The following is a 21485-nucleotide window of genomic DNA, read 5'->3' on the forward strand; positions in this document are numbered from 1 at the left end:
ATGTTTAATTCGAAGGGCATACGCTATGGAATGTTGTGCGCTTTCATCTGGTAAGCATTTTTGTCTCGTATTTCATACACACGCTATCGGCCTCGTACACGCTTCGTTGTTACTACTGAGAGGCGTTTCGCATGGGGAAGGAGTGACCGCAAACGCGTGCTTTACGTAAAATTCTTCGACGAGGATGGGATTCGAACCCACGCGTGCAGAGCACATTGGATTAGCAGTCCAACGCCTTAACCACTCGGCCACCTCGTCTGCTGGAACTACAGCTGTGTCTTTGGCGAGCGCTTGCGGAAAGAAGACATTTGTCGATTCGAAAACGCTTTCAAAACATCGTACTGGGCCGGTGTTAACGTCTAATGCCCAGCTGCAGTGCAGCCGACCAAGCTCCCACTCGCGAGTCATTTAATGACAGCATCCGTCCACGTCGATATCCGATCGGGGCAAAATCACCGGACCACTTATTTACTGCAGGAATAAGCATTGTATCGACATGCAGTGTCGTCTAATGCACATGAGAAATGTGCTGGGCATTCTTTCCCACGACTTACTGCAACGAAACGTACAGCTCGATACGCTACACTGATATTACTTGCAAGGTTTTGACGTTCGTCCTAGCCCAAGATTGTCCTGCTGTTTGCGATGGAGCTTGGTGTTTGGGCGGCCCTTAGCGACGGATGTCTGCAAAGTCAAGTCTCTCCAGTAGGCCCTGCCAAATCGCTTCTGTATATGGCGGCCTGACGCAAAGCAAACTGTCGAGAGGCGACAGTTGTGCTACAGATGGATTATTATAGGCTCGATACGTTAAAATGACTGCGACAGGTATGCACTTAAATATAAATAAGAACTCGTCGTTCGCAGATACCGACATACTCTTCGCTGGAGCCGAAGTTTGATTGGCTTATACATCTCGAAATGATGTTTAATTCGAAGGGCATACGCTATGGAATGTTGTGCGCTTTCATCTGGTAAGCATTTTTGTCTCGTATTTCATACACACGCTATCGGCCTCGTACACGCTTCGTTGTTACTACTGAGAGGCGTTTCGCATGGGGAAGGAGTGACCGCAAACGCGTGCTTTACGTAAAATTCTTCGACGAGGATGGGATTCGAACCCACGCGTGCAGAGCACATTGGATTAGCAGTCCAACGCCTTAACCACTCGGCCACCTCGTCTGCTGGAACTACAGCTGTGTCTTTGGCGAGCGCTTGCGGAAAGAAGACATTTGTCGATTCGAAAACGCTTTCAAAACATCGTACTGGGCCGGTGTTAACGTCTAATGCCCAGCTGCAGTGCAGCCGACCAAGCTCCCACTCGCGAGTCATTTAATGACAGCATCCGTCCACGTCAATATCCGATCGGGGCAAAATCACCGGACCACTTATTTACTGCAGGAATAAGCATTGTATCGACATGCAGTGTCGTCTAATGCACATGAGAAATGTGCTGGGCATTCTTTCCCACGACTTACTGCAACGAAACGTACAGCTCGATACGCTACACTGATATTACTTGCAAGGTTTTGACGTTCGTCCTAGCCCAAGATTGTCCTGCTGTTTGCGATGGAGCTTGGTGTTTGGGCGGCCCTTAGCGACGGATGTCTGCAAAGTCAAGTCTCTCCAGTAGGCCCTGCCAAATCGCTTCTGTATATGGCGGCCTGACGCAAAGCAAACTGTCGAGAGGCGACAGTTGTGCTACAGATGGATTATTATAGGCTCGATACGTTAAAATGACTGCGACAGGTATGCACTTAAATATAAATAAGAACTCGTCGTTCGCAGATACCGACATACTCTTCGCTGGAGCCGAAGTTTGATTGGCTTATACATCTCGAAATGATGTTTAATTCGAAGGGCATACGCTATGGAATGATGTGCGCTTTCATCTGGTAAGCATTTTTGTCTCGTATTTCATACACACGCTATCGGCCTCGTACACGCTTCGTTGTTACTACTGAGAGGCGTTTCGCATGGGGAAGGAGTGACCGCAAACGCGTGCTTTACGTAAAATTCTTCGACGAGGATGGGATTCGAACCCACGCGTGCAGAGCACATTGGATTAGCAGTCCAACGCCTTAACCACTCGGCCACCTCGTCTGCTGGAACTACAGCTGTGTCTTTGGCGAGCGCTTGCGGAAAGAAGACATTTGTCGATTCGAAAACGCTTTCAAAACATCGTACTGGGCCGGTGTTAACGTCTAATGCCCAGCTGCAGTGCAGCCGACCAAGCTCCCACTCGCGAGTCATTTAATGACAGCATCCGTCCACGTCGATATCCGATCGGGGCAAAATCACCGGACCACTTATTTACTGCAGGAATAAGCATTGTATCGACATGCAGTGTCGTCTAATGCACATGAGAAATGTGCTGGGCATTCTTTCCCACGACTTACTGCAACGAAACGTACAGCTCGATACGCTACACTGATATTACTTGCAAGGTTTTGACGTTCGTCCTAGCCCAAGATTGTCCTGCTGTTTGCGATGGAGCTTGGTGTTTGGGCGGCCCTTAGCGACGGATGTCTGCAAAGTCAAGTCTCTCCAGTAGGCCCTGCCAAATCGCTTCTGTATATGGCGGCCTGACGCAAAGCAAACTGTCGAGAGGCGACAGTTGTGCTACAGATGGATTATTATAGGCTCGATACGTTAAAATGACTGCGACAGGTATGCACTTAAATATAAATAAGAACTCGTCGTTCGCAGATACCGACATACTCTTCGCTGGAGCCGAAGTTTGATTGGCTTATACATCTCGAAATGATGTTTAATTCGAAGGGCATACGCTATGGAATGTTGTGCGCTTTCATCTGGTAAGCATTTTTGTCTCGTATTTCATACACACGCTATCGGCCTCGTACACGCTTCGTTGTTACTACTGAGAGGCGTTTCGCATGGGGAAGGAGTGACCGCAAACGCGTGCTTTACGTAAAATTCTTCGACGAGGATGGGATTCGAACCCACGCGTGCAGAGCACATTGGATTAGCAGTCCAACGCCTTAACCACTCGGCCACCTCGTCTGCTGGAACTACAGCTGTGTCTTTGGCGAGCGCTTGCGGAAAGAAGACATTTGTCGATTCGAAAACGCTTTCAAAACATCGTACTGGGCCGGTGTTAACGTCTAATGCCCAGCTGCAGTGCAGCCGACCAAGCTCCCACTCGCGAGTCATTTAATGACAGCATCCGTCCACGTCGATATCCGATCGGGGCAAAATCACCGGACCACTTATTTACTGCAGGAATAAGCATTGTATCGACATGCAGTGTCGTCTAATGCACATGAGAAATGTGCTGGGCATTCTTTCCCACGACTTACTGCAACGAAACGTACAGCTCGATACGCTACACTGATATTACTTGCAAGGTTTTGACGTTCGTCCTAGCCCAAGATTGTCCTGCTGTTTGCGATGGAGCTTGGTGTTTGGGCGGCCCTTAGCGACGGATGTCTGCAAAGTCAAGTCTCTCCAGTAGGCCCTGCCAAATCGCTTCTGTATATGGCGGCCTGACGCAAAGCAAACTGTCGAGAGGCGACAGTTGTGCTACAGATGGATTATTATAGGCTCGATACGTTAAAATGACTGCGACAGGTATGCACTTAAATATAAATAAGAACTCGTCGTTCGCAGATACCGACATACTCTTCGCTGGAGCCGAAGTTTGATTGGCTTATACATCTCGAAATGATGTTTAATTCGAAGGGCATACGCTATGGAATGTTGTGCGCTTTCATCTGGTAAGCATTTTTGTCTCGTATTTCATACACACGCTATCGGCCTCGTACACGCTTCGTTGTTACTACTGAGAGGCGTTTCGCATGGGGAAGGAGTGACCGCAAACGCGTGCTTTACGTAAAATTCTTCGACGAGGATGGGATTCGAACCCACGCGTGCAGAGCACATTGGATTAGCAGTCCAACGCCTTAACCACTCGGCCACCTCGTCTGCTGGAACTACAGCTGTGTCTTTGGCGAGCGCTTGCGGAAAGAAGACATTTGTCGATTCGAAAACGCTTTCAAAACATCGTACTGGGCCGGTGTTAACGTCTAATGCCCAGCTGCAGTGCAGCCGACCAAGCTCCCACTCGCGAGTCATTTAATGACAGCATCCGTCCACGTCGATATCCGATCGGGGCAAAATCACCGGACCACTTATTTACTGCAGGAATAAGCATTGTATCGACATGCAGTGTCGTCTAATGCACATGAGAAATGTGCTGGGCATTCTTTCCCACGACTTACTGCAACGAAACGTACAGCTCGATACGCTACACTGATATTACTTGCAAGGTTTTGACGTTCGTCCTAGCCCAAGATTGTCCTGCTGTTTGCGATGGAGCTTGGTGTTTGGGCGGCCCTTAGCGACGGATGTCTGCAAAGTCAAGTCTCTCCAGTAGGCCCTGCCAAATCGCTTCTGTATATGGCGGCCTGACGCAAAGCAAACTGTCGAGAGGCGACAGTTGTGCTACAGATGGATTATTATAGGCTCGATACGTTAAAATGACTGCGACAGGTATGCACTTAAATATAAATAAGAACTCGTCGTTCGCAGATGCCGACATACTCTTCGCTGGAGCCGAAGTTTGATTGGCTTATACATCTCGAAATGATGTTTAATTCGAAGGGCATACGCTATGGAATGTTGTGCGCTTTCATCTGGTAAGCATTTTTGTCTCGTATTTCATACACACGCTATCGGCCTCGTACACGCTTCGTTGTTACTACTGAGAGGCGTTTCGCATGGGGAAGGAGTGACCGCAAACGCGTGCTTTACGTAAAATTCTTCGACGAGGATGGGATTCGAACCCACGCGTGCAGAGCACATTGGATTAGCAGTCCAACGCCTTAACCACTCGGCCACCTCGTCTGCTGGAACTACAGCTGTGTCTTTGGCGAGCGCTTGCGGAAAGAAGACATTTGTCGATTCGAAAACGCTTTCAAAACATCGTACTGGGCCGGTGTTAACGTCTAATGCCCAGCTGCAGTGCAGCCGACCAAGCTCCCACTCGCGAGTCATTTAATGACAGCATCCGTCCACGTCGATATCCGATCGGGGCAAAATCACCGGACCACTTATTTACTGCAGGAATAAGCATTGTATCGACATGCAGTGTCGTCTAATGCACATGAGAAATGTGCTGGGCATTCTTTCCCACGACTTACTGCAACGAAACGTACAGCTCGATACGCTACACTGATATTACTTGCAAGGTTTTGACGTTCGTCCTAGCCCAAGATTGTCCTGCTGTTTGCGATGGAGCTTGGTGTTTGGGCGGCCCTTAGCGACGGATGTCTGCAAAGTCAAGTCTCTCCAGTAGGCCCTGCCAAATCGCTTCTGTATATGGCGGCCTGACGCAAAGCAAACTGTCGAGAGGCGACAGTTGTGCTACAGATGGATTATTATAGGCTCGATACGTTAAAATGACTGCGACAGGTATGCACTTAAATATAAATAAGAACTCGTCGTTCGCAGATGCCGACATACTCTTCGCTGGAGCCGAAGTTTGATTGGCTTATACATCTCGAAATGATGTTTAATTCGAAGGGCATACGCTATGGAATGTTGTGCGCTTTCATCTGGTAAGCATTTTTGTCTCGTATTTCATACACACGCTATCGGCCTCGTACACGCTTCGTTGTTACTACTGAGAGGCGTTTCGCATGGGGAAGGAGTGACCGCAAACGCGTGCTTTACGTAAAATTCTTCGACGAGGATGGGATTCGAACCCACGCGTGCAGAGCACATTGGATTAGCAGTCCAACGCCTTAACCACTCGGCCACCTCGTCTGCTGGAACTACAGCTGTGTCTTTGGCGAGCGCTTGCGGAAAGAAGACATTTGTCGATTCGAAAACGCTTTCAAAACATCGTACTGGGCCGGTGTTAACGTCTAATGCCCAGCTGCAGTGCAGCCGACCAAGCTCCCACTCGCGAGTCATTTAATGACAGCATCCGTCCACGTCGATATCCGATCGGGGCAAAATCACCGGACCACTTATTTACTGCAGGAATAAGCATTGTATCGACATGCAGTGTCGTCTAATGCACATGAGAAATGTGCTGGGCATTCTTTCCCACGACTTACTGCAACGAAACGTACAGCTCGATACGCTACACTGATATTACTTGCAAGGTTTTGACGTTCGTCCTAGCCCAAGATTGTCCTGCTGTTTGCGATGGAGCTTGGTGTTTGGGCGGCCCTTAGCGACGGATGTCTGCAAAGTCAAGTCTCTCCAGTAGGCCCTGCCAAATCGCTTCTGTATATGGCGGCCTGACGCAAAGCAAACTGTCGAGAGGCGACAGTTGTGCTACAGATGGATTATTATAGGCTCGATACGTTAAAATGACTGCGACAGGTATGCACTTAAATATAAATAAGAACTCGTCGTTCGCAGATACCGACATACTCTTCGCTGGAGCCGAAGTTTGATTGGCTTATACATCTCGAAATGATGTTTAATTCGAAGGGCATACGCTATGGAATGTTGTGCGCTTTCATCTGGTAAGCATTTTTGTCTCGTATTTCATACACACGCTATCGGCCTCGTACACGCTTCGTTGTTACTACTGAGAGGCGTTTCGCATGGGGAAGGAGTGACCGCAAACGCGTGCTTTACGTAAAATTCTTCGACGAGGATGGGATTCGAACCCACGCGTGCAGAGCACATTGGATTAGCAGTCCAACGCCTTAACCACTCGGCCACCTCGTCTGCTGGAACTACAGCTGTGTCTTTGGCGAGCGCTTGCGGAAAGAAGACATTTGTCGATTCGAAAACGCTTTCAAAACATCGTACTGGGCCGGTGTTAACGTCTAATGCCCAGCTGCAGTGCAGCCGACCAAGCTCCCACTCGCGAGTCATTTAATGACAGCATCCGTCCACGTCGATATCCGATCGGGGCAAAATCACCGGACCACTTATTTACTGCAGGAATAAGCATTGTATCGACATGCAGTGTCGTCTAATGCACATGAGAAATGTGCTGGGCATTCTTTCCCACGACTTACTGCAACGAAACGTACAGCTCGATACGCTACACTGATATTACTTGCAAGGTTTTGACGTTCGTCCTAGCCCAAGATTGTCCTGCTGTTTGCGATGGAGCTTGGTGTTTGGGCGGCCCTTAGCGACGGATGTCTGCAAAGTCAAGTCTCTCCAGTAGGCCCTGCCAAATCGCTTCTGTATATGGCGGCCTGACGCAAAGCAAACTGTCGAGAGGCGACAGTTGTGCTACAGATGGATTATTATAGGCTCGATACGTTAAAATGACTGCGACAGGTATGCACTTAAATATAAATAAGAACTCGTCGTTCGCAGATACCGACATACTCTTCGCTGGAGCCGAAGTTTGATTGGCTTATACATCTCGAAATGATGTTTAATTCGAAGGGCATACGCTATGGAATGTTGTGCGCTTTCATCTGGTAAGCATTTTTGTCTCGTATTTCATACACACGCTATCGGCCTCGTACACGCTTCGTTGTTACTACTGAGAGGCGTTTCGCATGGGGAAGGAGTGACCGCAAACGCGTGCTTTACGTAAAATTCTTCGACGAGGATGGGATTCGAACCCACGCGTGCAGAGCACATTGGATTAGCAGTCCAACGCCTTAACCACTCGGCCACCTCGTCTGCTGGAACTACAGCTGTTTCTTTGGTGAGCGCTTGCGGAATGAAGACATTTGTCGATTCGAAAACGCTTTCAAAACATCGTACTGGGCCGGTGTTAACGTCTAATGCCCAGCTGCAGTGCAGCCGACCAAGCTCCCACACGCGAGTCATTTAATGACAGCATCCGTCCACGTCGATATCCGATCGGGGCAAAATCACCGGACCACTTATTTACTGCAGGAATAAGCATTGTATCGACATGCAGTGTCGTCTAATGCACATGAGAAATGTGCTGGGCATTCTTTCCCACGACTTACTGCAACGAAACGTACAGCTCGATACGCTACACTGATATTACTTGCAAGGTTTTGACGTTCGTCCTAGCCCAAGATTGTCCTGCTGTTTGCGATGGAGCTTGGTGTTTGGGCGGCCCTTAGCGACGGATGTCTGCAAACAGATGGATTATTATAGGCTCGATACAATTAAATGACTGCGACAGGTATGCACTTAAATATAAATAAGAACTCGTCGTTCGCAGATACCGACATACTCTTCGCTGGAGCCGAAGTTTGATTGGCTTATACATCTCGAAATGATGTTTAATTCGAAGGGCATACGCTATGGAATGTTGTGCGCTTTCATCTGGTAAGCATTTTTGTCTCGTATTTCATACACACGCTATCGGCCTCGTACACGCTTCGTTGTTACTACTGAGAGGCGTTTCGCATGGGGAAGGAGTGACCGCAAACGCGTGCTTTACGTAAAATTCTTCGACGAGGATGGGATTCGAACCCACGCGTGCAGAGCACATTGGATTAGCAGTCCAACGCCTTAACCACTCGGCCACCTCGTCTGCTGGAACTACAGCTGTGTCTTTGGCGAGCGCTTGCGGAAAGAAGACATTTGTCGATTCGAAAACGCTTTCAAAACATCGTACTGGGCCGGTGTTAACGTCTAATGCCCAGCTGCAGTGCAGCCGACCAAGCTCCCACTCGCGAGTCATTTAATGACAGCATCCGTCCACGTCGATATCCGATCGGGGCAAAATCACCGGACCACTTATTTACTGCAGGAATAAGCATTGTATCGACATGCAGTGTCGTCTAATGCACATGAGAAATGTGCTGGGCATTCTTTCCCACGACTTACTGCAACGAAACGTACAGCTCGATACGCTACACTGATATTACTTGCAAGGTTTTGACGTTCGTCCTAGCCCAAGATTGTCCTGCTGTTTGCGATGGAGCTTGGTGTTTGGGCGGCCCTTAGCGACGGATGTCTGCAAAGTCAAGTCTCTCCAGTAGGCCCTGCCAAATCGCTTCTGTATATGGCGGCCTGACGCAAAGCAAACTGTCGAGAGGCGACAGTTGTGCTACAGATGGATTATTATAGGCTCGATACGTTAAAATGACTGCGACAGGTATGCACTTAAATATAAATAAGAACTCGTCGTTCGCAGATACCGACATACTCTTCGCTGGAGCCGAAGTTTGATTGGCTTATACATCTCGAAATGATGTTTAATTCGAAGGGCATACGCTATGGAATGTTGTGCGCTTTCATCTGGTAAGCATTTTTGTCTCGTATTTCATACACACGCTATCGGCCTCGTACACGCTTCGTTGTTACTACTGAGAGGCGTTTCGCATGGGGAAGGAGTGACCGCAAACGCGTGCTTTACGTAAAATTCTTCGACGAGGATGGGATTCGAACCCACGCGTGCAGAGCACATTGGATTAGCAGTCCAACGCCTTAACCACTCGGCCACCTCGTCTGCTGGAACTACAGCTGTGTCTTTGGCGAGCGCTTGCGGAAAGAAGACATTTGTCGATTCGAAAACGCTTTCAAAACATCGTACTGGGCCGGTGTTAACGTCTAATGCCCAGCTGCAGTGCAGCCGACCAAGCTCCCACTCGCGAGTCATTTAATGACAGCATCCGTCCACGTCGATATCCGATCGGGGCAAAATCACCGGACCACTTATTTACTGCAGGAATAAGCATTGTATCGACATGCAGTGTCGTCTAATGCACATGAGAAATGTGCTGGGCATTCTTTCCCACGACTTACTGCAACGAAACGTACAGCTCGATACGCTACACTGATATTACTTGCAAGGTTTTGACGTTCGTCCTAGCCCAAGATTGTCCTGCTGTTTGCGATGGAGCTTGGTGTTTGGGCGGCCCTTAGCGACGGATGTCTGCAAAGTCAAGTCTCTCCAGTAGGCCCTGCCAAATCGCTTCTGTATATGGCGGCCTGACGCAAAGCAAACTGTCGAGAGGCGACAGTTGTGCTACAGATGGATTATTATAGGCTCGATACGTTAAAATGACTGCGACAGGTATGCACTTAAATATAAATAAGAACTCGTCGTTCGCAGATACCGACATACTCTTCGCTGGAGCCGAAGTTTGATTGGCTTATACATCTCGAAATGATGTTTAATTCGAAGGGCATACGCTATGGAATGTTGTGCGCTTTCATCTGGTAAGCATTTTTGTCTCGTATTTCATACACACGCTATCGGCCTCGTACACGCTTCGTTGTTACTACTGAGAGGCGTTTCGCATGGGGAAGGAGTGACCGCAAACGCGTGCTTTACGTAAAATTCTTCGACGAGGATGGGATTCGAACCCACGCGTGCAGAGCACATTGGATTAGCAGTCCAACGCCTTAACCACTCGGCCACCTCGTCTGCTGGAACTACAGCTGTGTCTTTGGCGAGCGCTTGCGGAAAGAAGACATTTGTCGATTCGAAAACGCTTTCAAAACATCGTACTGGGCCGGTGTTAACGTCTAATGCCCAGCTGCAGTGCAGCCGACCAAGCTCCCACTCGCGAGTCATTTAATGACAGCATCCGTCCACGTCGATATCCGATCGGGGCAAAATCACCGGACCACTTATTTACTGCAGGAATAAGCATTGTATCGACATGCAGTGTCGTCTAATGCACATGAGAAATGTGCTGGGCATTCTTTCCCACGACTTACTGCAACGAAACGTACAGCTCGATACGCTACACTGATATTACTTGCAAGGTTTTGACGTTCGTCCTAGCCCAAGATTGTCCTGCTGTTTGCGATGGAGCTTGGTGTTTGGGCGGCCCTTAGCGACGGATGTCTGCAAAGTCAAGTCTCTCCAGTAGGCCCTGCCAAATCGCTTCTGTATATGGCGGCCTGACGCAAAGCAAACTGTCGAGAGGCGACAGTTGTGCTACAGATGGATTATTATAGGCTCGATACGTTAAAATGACTGCGACAGGTATGCACTTAAATATAAATAAGAACTCGTCGTTCGCAGATACCGACATACTCTTCGCTGGAGCCGAAGTTTGATTGGCTTATACATCTCGAAATGATGTTTAATTCGAAGGGCATACGCTATGGAATGTTGTGCGCTTTCATCTGGTAAGCATTTTTGTCTCGTATTTCATACACACGCTATCGGCCTCGTACACGCTTCGTTGTTACTACTGAGAGGCGTTTCGCATGGGGAAGGAGTGACCGCAAACGCGTGCTTTACGTAAAATTCTTCGACGAGGATGGGATTCGAACCCACGCGTGCACAGCACATTGGATTAGCAGTCCAACGCCTTAACCACTCGGCCACCTCGTCTGCTGGAACTACAGCTGTGTCTTTGGCGAGCGCTTGCGGAAAGAAGACATTTGTCGATTCGAAAACGCTTTCAAAACATCGTACTGGGCCGGTGTTAACGTCTAATGCCCAGCTGCAGTGCAGCCGACCAAGCTCCCACTCGCGAGTCATTTAATGACAGCATCCGTCCACGTCGATATCCGATCGGGGCAAAATCACCGGACCACTTATTTACTGCAGGAATAAGCATTGTATCGACATGCAGTGTCGTCTAATGCACATGAGAAATGTGCTGGGCATTCTTTCCCACGACTTACTGCAACGAAACGTACAGCTCGATACGCTACACTGATATTACTTGCAAGGTTTTGACGTTCGTCCTAGCCCAAGATTGTCCTGCTGTTTGCGATGGAGCTTGGTGTTTGGGCGGCCCTTAGCGACGGATGTCTGCAAAGTCAAGTCTCTCCAGTAGGCCCTGCCAAATCGCTTCTGTATATGGCGGCCTGACGCAAAGCAAACTGTCGAGAGGCGACAGTTGTGCTACAGATGGATTATTATAGGCTCGATACGTTAAAATGACTGCGACAGGTATGCACTTAAATATAAATAAGAACTCGTCGTTCGCAGATACCGACATACTCTTCGCTGGAGCCGAAGTTTGATTGGCTTATACATCTCGAAATGATGTTTAATTCGAAGGGCATACGCTATGGAATGTTGTGCGCTTTCATCTGGTAAGCATTTTTGTCTCGTATTTCATACACACGCTATCGGCCTCGTACACGCTTCGTTGTTACTACTGAGAGGCGTTTCGCATGGGGAAGGAGTGACCGCAAACGCGTGCTTTACGTAAAATTCTTCGACGAGGATGGGATTCGAACCCACGCGTGCAGAGCACATTGGATTAGCAGTCCAACGCCTTAACCACTCGGCCACCTCGTCTGCTGGAACTACAGCTGTGTCTTTGGTGAGCGCTTGCGGAATGAAGACATTTGTCGATTCGAAAACGCTTTCAAAACATCGTACTGGGCCGGTGTTAACGTCTAATGCCCAGCTGCAGTGCAGCCGACCAAGCTCCCACACGCGAGTCATTTAATGACAGCATCCGTCCACGTCGATATCCGATCGGGGCAAAATCACCGGACCACTTATTTACTGCAGGAATAAGCATTGTATCGACATGCAGTGTCGTCTAATGCACATGAGAAATGTGCTGGGCATTCTTTCCCACGACTTACTGCAACGAAACGTACAGCTCGATACGCTACACTGATATTACTTGCAAGGTTTTGACGTTCGTCCTAGCCCAAGATTGTCCTGCTGTTTGCGATGGAGCTTGGTGTTTGGGCGGCCCTTAGCGACGGATGTCTGCAAACAGATGGATTATTATAGGCTCGATACAATTAAATGACTGCGACAGGTATGCACTTAAATATAAATAAGAACTCGTCGTTCGCAGATACCGACATACTCTTCGCTGGAGCCGAAGTTTGATTGGCTTATACATCTCGAAATGATGTTTAATTCGAAGGGCATACGCTATGGAATGTTGTGCGCTTTCATCTGGTAAGCATTTTTGTCTCGTATTTCATACACACGCTATCGGCCTCGTACACGCTTCGTTGTTACTACTGAGAGGCGTTTCGCATGGGGAAGGAGTGACCGCAAACGCGTGCTTTACGTAAAATTCTTCGACGAGGATGGGATTCGAACCCACGCGTGCAGAGCACATTGGATTAGCAGTCCAACGCCTTAACCACTCGGCCACCTCGTCTGCTGGAACTACAGCTGTGTCTTTGGCGAGCGCTTGCGGAAAGAAGACATTTGTCGATTCGAAAACGCTTTCAAAACATCGTACTGGGCCGGTGTTAACGTCTAATGCCCAGCTGCAGTGCAGCCGACCAAGCTCCCACTCGCGAGTCATTTAATGACAGCATCCGTCCACGTCGATATCCGATCGGGGCAAAATCACCGGACCACTTATTTACTGCAGGAATAAGCATTGTATCGACATGCAGTGTCGTCTAATGCACATGAGAAATGTGCTGGGCATTCTTTCCCACGACTTACTGCAACGAAACGTACAGCTCGATACGCTACACTGATATTACTTGCAAGGTTTTGACGTTCGTCCTAGCCCAAGATTGTCCTGCTGTTTGCGATGGAGCTTGGTGTTTGGGCGGCCCTTAGCGACGGATGTCTGCAAAGTCAAGTCTCTCCAGTAGGCCCTGCCAAATCGCTTCTGTATATGGCGGCCTGACGCAAAGCAAACTGTCGAGAGGCGACAGTTGTGCTACACATGGATTATTATAGGCTCGATACGTTAAAATGACTGCGACAGGTATGCACTTAAATATAAATAAGAACTCGTCGTTCGCAGATACCGACATACTCTTCGCTGGAGCCGAAGTTTGATTGGCTTATACATCTCGAAATGATGTTTAATTCGAAGGGCATACGCTATGGAATGTTGTGCGCTTTCATCTGGTAAGCATTTTTGTCTCGTATTTCATACACACGCTATCGGCCTCGTACACGCTTCGTTGTTACTACTGAGAGGCGTTTCGCATGGGGAAGGAGTGACCGCAAACGCGTGCTTTACGTAAAATTCTTCGACGAGGATGGGATTCGAACCCACGCGTGCAGAGCACATTGGATTAGCAGTCCAACGCCTTAACCACTCGGCCACCTCGTCTGCTGGAACTACAGCTGTGTCTTTGGCGAGCGCTTGCGGAAAGAAGACATTTGTCGATTCGAAAACGCTTTCAAAACATCGTACTGGGCCGGTGTTAACGTCTAATGCCCAGCTGCAGTGCAGCCGACCAAGCTCCCACTCGCGAGTCATTTAATGACAGCATCCGTCCACGTCGATATCCGATCGGGGCAAAATCACCGGACCACTTATTTACTGCAGGAATAAGCATTGTATCGACATGCAGTGTCGTCTAATGCACATGAGAAATGTGCTGGGCATTCTTTCCCACGACTTACTGCAACGAAACGTACAGCTCGATACGCTACACTGATATTACTTGCAAGGTTTTGACGTTCGTCCTAGCCCAAGATTGTCCTGCTGTTTGCGATGGAGCTTGGTGTTTGGGCGGCCCTTAGCGACGGATGTCTGCAAAGTCAAGTCTCTCCAGTAGGCCCTGCCAAATCGCTTCTGTATATGGCGGCCTGACGCAAAGCAAACTGTCGAGAGGCGACAGTTGTGCTACAGATGGATTATTATAGGCTCGATACGTTAAAATGACTGCGACAGGTATGCACTTAAATATAAATAAGAACTCGTCGTTCGCAGATACCGACATACTCTTCGCTGGAGCCGAAGTTTGATTGGCTTATACATCTCGAAATGATGTTTAATTCGAAGGGCATACGCTATGGAATGTTGTGCGCTTTCATCTGGTAAGCATTTTTGTCTCGTATTTCATACACACGCTATCGGCCTCGTACACGCTTCGTTGTTACTACTGAGAGGCGTTTCGCATGGGGAAGGAGTGACCGCAAACGCGTGCTTTACGTAAAATTCTTCGACGAGGATGGGATTCGAACCCACGCGTGCAGAGCACATTGGATTAGCAGTCCAACGCCTTAACCACTCGGCCACCTCGTCTGCTGGAACTACAGCTGTGTCTTTGGCGAGCGCTTGCGGAAAGAAGACATTTGTCGATTCGAAAACGCTTTCAAAACATCGTACTGGGCCGGTGTTAACGTCTAATGCCCAGCTGCAGTGCAGCCGACCAAGCTCCCACTCGCGAGTCATTTAATGACAGCATCCGTCCACGTCGATATCCGATCGGGGCAAAATCACCGGACCACTTATTTACTGCAGGAATAAGCATTGTATCGACATGCAGTGTCGTCTAATGCACATGAGAAATGTGCTGGGCATTCTTTCCCACGACTTACTGCAACGAAACGTACAGCTCGATACGCTACACTGATATTACTTGCAAGGTTTTGACGTTCGTCCTAGCCCAAGATTGTCCTGCTGTTTGCGATGGAGCTTGGTGTTTGGGCGGCCCTTAGCGACGGATGTCTGCAAAGTCAAGTCTCTCCAGTAGGCCCTGCCAAATCGCTTCTGTATATGGCGGCCTGACGCAAAGCAAACTGTCGAGAGGCGACAGTTGTGCTACAGATGGATTATTATAGGCTCGATACGTTAAAATGACTGCGACAGGTATGCACTTAAATATAAATAAGAACTCGTCGTTCGCAGATGCCGACATACTCTTCGCTGGAGCCAAAGTTTGATTGGCTTATACATCTCGAAATGATGTTTAATTCGAAGGGCATACGCTATGGAATGTTGTGCGCTTTCATCTGGTAAGCATTTTTGTCTCGTATTTCATACACACGCTATCGGCCTCGTACACGCTTCGTTGTTACTACTGAGAGGCGTTTCGCATGGGGAAGGAGTGACCGCAAACGCGTGCTTTACGTAAAATTCTTCGACGAGGATGGGATTCGAACCCACGCGTGCAGAGCACATTGGATTAGCAGTCCAACGCCTTAACCACTCGGCCACCTCGTCTGCTGGAACTACAGCTGTGTCTTTGGCGAGCGCTTGCGGAAAGAAGACATTTGTCGATTCGAAAACGCTTTCAAAACATCGTACTGGGCCGGTGTTAACGTCTAATGCCCAGCTGCAGTGCAGCCGACCAAGCTCCCACTCGCGAGTCATTTAATGACAGCATCCGTCCACGTCGATATCCGATCGGGGCAAAATCACCGGACCACTTATTTACTGCAGGAATAAGCATTGTATCGACATGCAGTGTCGTCTAATGCACATGAGAAATGTGCTGGGCATTCTTTCCCACGACTTACTGCAACGAAACGTACAGCTCGATACGCTACACTGATATTACTTGCAAGGTTTTGACGTTCGTCCTAGCCCAAGATTGTCCTGCTGTTTGCGATGGAGCTTGGTGTTTGGGCGGCCCTTAGCGACGGATGTCTGCAAAGTCAAGTCTCTCCAGTAGGCCCTGCCAAATCGCTTCTGTATATGGCGGCCTGACGCAAAGCAAACTGTCGAGAGGCGACAGTTGTGCTACAGATGGATTATTATAGGCTCGATACGTTAAAATGACTGCGACAGGTATGCACTTAAATATAAATAAGAACTCGTCGTTCGCAGATACCGACATACTCTTCGCTGGAGCCGAAGTTTGATTGGCTTATACATCTCGAAATGATGTTTAATTCGAAGGGCATACGCTATGGAATGTTGTGCGCTTTCATCTGGTAAGCATTTTTGTCTCGTATTTCATACACACGCTATCGGCCTCGTACACGCTTCGTTGTTACTACTGAGAGGCGTTTCGCATGGGGAAGGAGTGACCGCAAACGCGTGCTTTACGTAAAATTCTTCGACGAGGATGGGATTCGAACCCACGCGTGCAGAGCACATTGGATTAGCAGTCCAACGCCTTAACCACTCGGCCACCTCGTCTGCTGGAACTACAGCTGTGTCTTTGGCGAGCGCTTGCGGAAAGAAGACATTTGTCGATTCGAAAACGCTTTCAAAACATCGTACTGGGCCGGTGTTAACGTCTAATGCCCAGCTGCAGTGCAGCCGACCAAGCTCCCACTCGCGAGTCATTTAATGACAGCATCCGTCCACGTCGATATCCGATCGGGGCAAAATCACCGGACCACTTATTTACTGCAGGAATAAGCATTGTATCGACATGCAGTGTCGTCTAATGCACATGAGAAATGTGCTGGGCATTCTTTCCCACGACTTACTGCAACGAAACGTACAGCTCGATACGCTACACTGATATTACTTGCAAGGTTTTGACGTTCGTCCTAGCCCAAGATTGTCCTGCTGTTTGCGATGGAGCTTGGTGTTTGGGCGGCCCTTAGCGACGGATGTCTGCAAAGTCAAGTCTCTCCAGTAGGCCCTGCCAAATCGCTTCTGTATATGGCGGCCTGACGCAAAGCAAACTGTCGAGAGGCGACAGTTGTGCTACAGATGGATTATTATAGGCTCGATACGTTAAAATGACTGCGACAGGTATGCACTTAAATATAAATAAGAACTCGTCGTTCGCAGATACCGACATACTCTTCGCTGGAGCCGAAGTTTGATTGGCTTATACATCTCGAAATGATGTTTAATTCGAAGGGCATACGCTATGGAATGTTGTGCGCTTTCATCTGGTAAGCATTTTTGTCTCGTATTTCATACACACGCTATCGGCCTCGTACACGCTTCGTTGTTACTACTGAGAGGCGTTTCGCATGGGGAAGGAGTGACCGCAAACGCGTGCTTTACGTAAAATTCTTCGACGAGGATGGGATTCGAACCCACGCGTGCAGAGCACATTGGATTAGCAGTCCAACGCCTTAACCACTCGGCCACCTCGTCTGCTGGAACTACAGCTGTGTCTTTGGCGAGCGCTTGCGGAAAGAAGACATTTGTCGATTCGAAAACGCTTTCAAAACATCGTACTGGGCCGGTGTTAACGTCTAATGCCCAGCTGCAGTGCAGCCGACCAAGCTCCCACTCGCGAGTCATTTAATGACAGCATCCGTCCACGTCGATATCCGATCGGGGCAAAATCACCGGACCACTTATTTACTGCAGGAATAAGCATTGTATCGACATGCAGTGTCGTCTAATGCACATGAGAAATGTGCTGGGCATTCTTTCCCACGACTTACTGCAACGAAACGTACAGCTCGATACGCTACACTGATATTACTTGCAAGGTTTTGACGTTCGTCCTAGCCCAAGATTGTCCTGCTGTTTGCGATGGAGCTTGGTGTTTGGGCGGCCCTTAGCGACGGATGTCTGCAAAGTCAAGTCTCTCCAGTAGGCCCTGCCAAATCGCTTCTGTATATGGCGGCCTGACGCAAAGCAAACTGTCGAGAGGCGACAGTTGTGCTACAGATGGATTATTATAGGCTCGATACGTTAAAATGACTGCGACAGGTATGCACTTAAATATAAATAAGAACTCGTCGTTCGCAGATACCGACATACTCTTCGCTGGAGCCGAAGTTTGATTGGCTTATACATCTCGAAATGATGTTTAATTCGAAGGGCATACGCTATGGAATGTTGTGCGCTTTCATCTGGTAAGCATTTTTGTCTCGTATTTCATACACACGCTATCGGCCTCGTACACGCTTCGTTGTTACTACTGAGAGGCGTTTCGCATGGGGAAGGAGTGACCGCAAACGCGTGCTTTACGTAAAATTCTTCGACGAGGATGGGATTCGAACCCACGCGTGCAGAGCACATTGGATTAGCAGTCCAACGCCTTAACCACTCGGCCACCTCGTCTGCTGGAACTACAGCTGTGTCTTTGGCGAGCGCTTGCGGAAAGAAGACATTTGTCGATTCGAAAACGCTTTCAAAACATCGTACTGGGCCGGTGTTAACGTCTAATGCCCAGCTGCAGTGCAGCCGACCAAGCTCCCACTCGCGAGTCATTTAATGACAGCATCCGTCCACGTCGATATCCGATCGGGGCAAAATCACCGGACCACTTATTTACTGCAGGAATAAGCATTGTATCGACATGCAGTGTCGTCTAATGCACATGAGAAATGTGCTGGGCATTCTTTCCCACGACTTACTGCAACGAAACGTACAGCTCGATACGCTACACTGATATTACTTGCAAGGTTTTGACGTTCGTCCTAGCCCAAGATTGTCCTGCTGTTTGCGATGGAGCTTGGTGTTTGGGCGGCCCTTAGCGACGGATGTCTGCAAAGTCAAGTCTCTCCAGTAGGCCCTGCCAAATCGCTTCTGTATATGGCGGCCTGACGCAAAGCAAACTGTCGAGAGGCGACAGTTGTGCTACAGATGGATTATTATAGGCTCGATACGTTAAAATGACTGCGACAGGTATGCACTTAAATATAAATAAGAACTCGTCGTTCGCAGATACCGACATACTCTTCGCTGGAGCCGAAGTTTGATTGGCTTATACATCTCGAAATGATGTTTAATTCGAAGGGCATACGCTATGGAATGTTGTGCGCTTTCATCTGGTAAGCATTTTTGTCTCGTATTTCATACACACGCTATCGGCCTCGTACACGCTTCGTTGTTACTACTGAGAGGCGTTTCGCATGGGGAAGGAGTGACCGCAAACGCGTGCTTTACGTAAAATTCTTCGACGAGGATGGGATTCGAACCCACGCGTGCAGAGCACATTGGATTAGCAGTCCAACGCCTTAACCACTCGGCCACCTCGTCTGCTGGAACTACAGCTGTGTCTTTGGCGAGCGCTTGCGGAAAGAAGACATTTGTCGATTCGAAAACGCTTTCAAAACATCGTACTGGGCCGGTGTTAACGTCTAATGCCCAGCTGCAGTGCAGCCGACCAAGCTCCCACTCGCGAGTCATTTAATGACAGCATCCGTCCACGTCGATATCCGATCGGGGCAAAATCACCGGACCACTTATTTACTGCAGGAATAAGCATTGTATCGACATGCAGTGTCGTCTAATGCACATGAGAAATGTGCTGGGCATTCTTTCCCACGACTTACTGCAACGAAACGTACAGCTCGATACGCTACACTGATATTACTTGCAAGGTTTTGACGTTCGTCCTAGCCCAAGATTGTCCTGCTGTTTGCGATGGAGCTTGGTGTTTGGGCGGCCCTTAGCGACGGATGTCTGCAAAGTCAAGTCTCTCCAGTAGGCCCTGCCAAATCGCTTCTGTATATGGCGGCCTGACGCAAAGCAAACTGTCGAGAGGCGACAGTTGTGCTACAGATGGATTATTATAGGCTCGATACGTTAAAATGACTGCGACAGGTATGCACTTAAATATAAATAAGAACTCGTCGTTCGCAGATACCGACATACTCTTCGCTGGAGCCGAAGTTTGATTGGCTTATACATCTCGAAATGATGTTTAATTCGAAGGGCATACGCTATGGAATGTTGTGCGCTTTCATCTGGTAAGCATTTTTGTCTCGTATTTCATACACACGCTATCGGCCTCGTACACGCTTCGTTGTTACTACTGAGAGGCGTTTCGCATGGGGAAGGAGTGACCGCAAACGCGTGCTTTACGTAAAATTCTTCGACGAGGATGGGATTCGAACCCACGCGTGCAGAGCACATTGGATTAGCAGTCCAACGCCTTAACCACTCGGCCACCTCGTCTGCTGGAACTACAGCTGTGTCTTTGGCGAGCGCTTGCGGAATGAAGACATTTGTCGATTCGAAAACGCTTTCAAAACATCGTACTGGGCCGGTGTTAACGTCTAATGCCCAGCTGCAGTGCAGCCGACCAAGCTCCCACTCGCGAGTCATTTAATGACAGCATCCGTCCACGTCGATATCCGATCGGGGCAAAATCACCGGACCACTTATTTACTGCAGGAATAAGCATTGTATCGACATGCAGTGTCGTCTAATGCACATGAGAAATGTGCTGGGCATTCTTTCCCACGACTTACTGCAACGAAACGTACAGCTCGATACGCTACACTGATATTACTTGCAAGGTTTTGACGTTCGTCCTAGCCCAAGATTGTCCTGCTGTTTGCGATGGAGCTTGGTGTTTGGGCGGCCCTTAGCGACGGATGTCTGCAAACAGATGGATTATTATAGGCTCGATACAATTAAATGACTGCGACAGGTATGCACTTAAATATAAATAAGAACTCGTCGTTCGCAGATACCGACATACTCTTCGCTGGAGCCGAAGTTTGATTGGCTTATACATCTCGAAATGATGTTTAATTCGAAGGGCATACGCTATGGAATGTTGTGCGCTTTCATCTGGTAAGCATTTTTGTCTCGTATTTCATACACACGCTATCGGCCTCGTACACGCTTCGTTGTTACTACTGAGAGGCGTTTCGCATGGGGAAGGAGTGACCGCAAACGCGTGCTTTACGTAAAATTCTTCGACGAGGATGGGATTCGAACCCACGCGTGCAGAGCACATTGGATTAGCAGTCCAACGCCTTAACCACTCGGCCACCTCGTCTGCTGGAACTACAGCTGTGTCTTTGGCGAGCGCTTGCGGAAAGAAGACATTTGTCGATTCGAAAACGCTTTCAAAACATCGTACTGGGCCGGTGTTAACGTCTAATGCCCAGCTGCAGTGCAGCCGACCAAGCTCCCACTCGCGAGTCATTTAATGACAGCATCCGTCCACGTCGATATCCGATCGGGGCAAAATCACCGGACCACTTATTTACTGCAGGAATAAGCATTGTATCGACATGCAGTGTCGTCTAATGCACATGAGAAATGTGCTGGGCATTCTTTCCCACGACTTACTGCAACGAAACGTAC

At 48.7% G+C, this 21485-nt stretch overlaps 24 non-coding genes across 24 annotated transcripts; all 24 read right to left on the bottom strand.

The window, feature by feature from the left end:
- Positions 1–176: 176 nt before the first annotated feature.
- On the bottom strand, positions 177–258 carry Trnas-gcu (transfer RNA serine (anticodon GCU)). The gene has a single exon. It is a non-coding gene; the product is annotated as a tRNA-Ser (tRNA).
- An 839-nt stretch (positions 259–1097) lies between these two features.
- Positions 1098–1179, bottom strand: Trnas-gcu (transfer RNA serine (anticodon GCU)). Its single transcript has one exon. It is a non-coding gene; the product is annotated as a tRNA-Ser (tRNA).
- Positions 1180–2018: 839 nt separating this feature from the next.
- On the bottom strand, positions 2019–2100 carry Trnas-gcu (transfer RNA serine (anticodon GCU)). The gene has a single exon. It is a non-coding gene; the product is annotated as a tRNA-Ser (tRNA).
- An 839-nt stretch (positions 2101–2939) lies between these two features.
- On the bottom strand, positions 2940–3021 carry Trnas-gcu (transfer RNA serine (anticodon GCU)). The gene has a single exon. It is a non-coding gene; the product is annotated as a tRNA-Ser (tRNA).
- An 839-nt stretch (positions 3022–3860) lies between these two features.
- Positions 3861–3942, bottom strand: Trnas-gcu (transfer RNA serine (anticodon GCU)). Its single transcript has one exon. It is a non-coding gene; the product is annotated as a tRNA-Ser (tRNA).
- Positions 3943–4781: 839 nt separating this feature from the next.
- Positions 4782–4863, bottom strand: Trnas-gcu (transfer RNA serine (anticodon GCU)). Its single transcript has one exon. It is a non-coding gene; the product is annotated as a tRNA-Ser (tRNA).
- Positions 4864–5702: 839 nt separating this feature from the next.
- Trnas-gcu (transfer RNA serine (anticodon GCU)) lies at positions 5703–5784 on the bottom strand. Its single transcript has one exon. It is a non-coding gene; the product is annotated as a tRNA-Ser (tRNA).
- An 839-nt stretch (positions 5785–6623) lies between these two features.
- On the bottom strand, positions 6624–6705 carry Trnas-gcu (transfer RNA serine (anticodon GCU)). Its single transcript has one exon. It is a non-coding gene; the product is annotated as a tRNA-Ser (tRNA).
- An 839-nt stretch (positions 6706–7544) lies between these two features.
- Trnas-gcu (transfer RNA serine (anticodon GCU)) lies at positions 7545–7626 on the bottom strand. Its single transcript has one exon. It is a non-coding gene; the product is annotated as a tRNA-Ser (tRNA).
- Positions 7627–8376: 750 nt separating this feature from the next.
- Trnas-gcu (transfer RNA serine (anticodon GCU)) lies at positions 8377–8458 on the bottom strand. The gene has a single exon. It is a non-coding gene; the product is annotated as a tRNA-Ser (tRNA).
- Positions 8459–9297: 839 nt separating this feature from the next.
- Trnas-gcu (transfer RNA serine (anticodon GCU)) lies at positions 9298–9379 on the bottom strand. The gene has a single exon. It is a non-coding gene; the product is annotated as a tRNA-Ser (tRNA).
- An 839-nt stretch (positions 9380–10218) lies between these two features.
- On the bottom strand, positions 10219–10300 carry Trnas-gcu (transfer RNA serine (anticodon GCU)). Its single transcript has one exon. It is a non-coding gene; the product is annotated as a tRNA-Ser (tRNA).
- Positions 10301–11139: 839 nt separating this feature from the next.
- Trnas-gcu (transfer RNA serine (anticodon GCU)) lies at positions 11140–11221 on the bottom strand. The gene has a single exon. It is a non-coding gene; the product is annotated as a tRNA-Ser (tRNA).
- Positions 11222–12060: 839 nt separating this feature from the next.
- On the bottom strand, positions 12061–12142 carry Trnas-gcu (transfer RNA serine (anticodon GCU)). The gene has a single exon. It is a non-coding gene; the product is annotated as a tRNA-Ser (tRNA).
- Positions 12143–12892: 750 nt separating this feature from the next.
- Positions 12893–12974, bottom strand: Trnas-gcu (transfer RNA serine (anticodon GCU)). Its single transcript has one exon. It is a non-coding gene; the product is annotated as a tRNA-Ser (tRNA).
- An 839-nt stretch (positions 12975–13813) lies between these two features.
- On the bottom strand, positions 13814–13895 carry Trnas-gcu (transfer RNA serine (anticodon GCU)). Its single transcript has one exon. It is a non-coding gene; the product is annotated as a tRNA-Ser (tRNA).
- Positions 13896–14734: 839 nt separating this feature from the next.
- Trnas-gcu (transfer RNA serine (anticodon GCU)) lies at positions 14735–14816 on the bottom strand. Its single transcript has one exon. It is a non-coding gene; the product is annotated as a tRNA-Ser (tRNA).
- Positions 14817–15655: 839 nt separating this feature from the next.
- On the bottom strand, positions 15656–15737 carry Trnas-gcu (transfer RNA serine (anticodon GCU)). The gene has a single exon. It is a non-coding gene; the product is annotated as a tRNA-Ser (tRNA).
- Positions 15738–16576: 839 nt separating this feature from the next.
- On the bottom strand, positions 16577–16658 carry Trnas-gcu (transfer RNA serine (anticodon GCU)). Its single transcript has one exon. It is a non-coding gene; the product is annotated as a tRNA-Ser (tRNA).
- An 839-nt stretch (positions 16659–17497) lies between these two features.
- Trnas-gcu (transfer RNA serine (anticodon GCU)) lies at positions 17498–17579 on the bottom strand. The gene has a single exon. It is a non-coding gene; the product is annotated as a tRNA-Ser (tRNA).
- Positions 17580–18418: 839 nt separating this feature from the next.
- Positions 18419–18500, bottom strand: Trnas-gcu (transfer RNA serine (anticodon GCU)). Its single transcript has one exon. It is a non-coding gene; the product is annotated as a tRNA-Ser (tRNA).
- An 839-nt stretch (positions 18501–19339) lies between these two features.
- Positions 19340–19421, bottom strand: Trnas-gcu (transfer RNA serine (anticodon GCU)). The gene has a single exon. It is a non-coding gene; the product is annotated as a tRNA-Ser (tRNA).
- An 839-nt stretch (positions 19422–20260) lies between these two features.
- On the bottom strand, positions 20261–20342 carry Trnas-gcu (transfer RNA serine (anticodon GCU)). The gene has a single exon. It is a non-coding gene; the product is annotated as a tRNA-Ser (tRNA).
- A 750-nt stretch (positions 20343–21092) lies between these two features.
- On the bottom strand, positions 21093–21174 carry Trnas-gcu (transfer RNA serine (anticodon GCU)). The gene has a single exon. It is a non-coding gene; the product is annotated as a tRNA-Ser (tRNA).
- Positions 21175–21485: the final 311 nt, after the last annotated feature.

The sequence above is a fragment of the Schistocerca gregaria genome, chromosome 2, assembly GCF_023897955.1.
Source record: "Schistocerca gregaria isolate iqSchGreg1 chromosome 2, iqSchGreg1.2, whole genome shotgun sequence".
Classification (NCBI taxonomy): domain Eukaryota; kingdom Metazoa; phylum Arthropoda; class Insecta; order Orthoptera; family Acrididae; genus Schistocerca; species Schistocerca gregaria.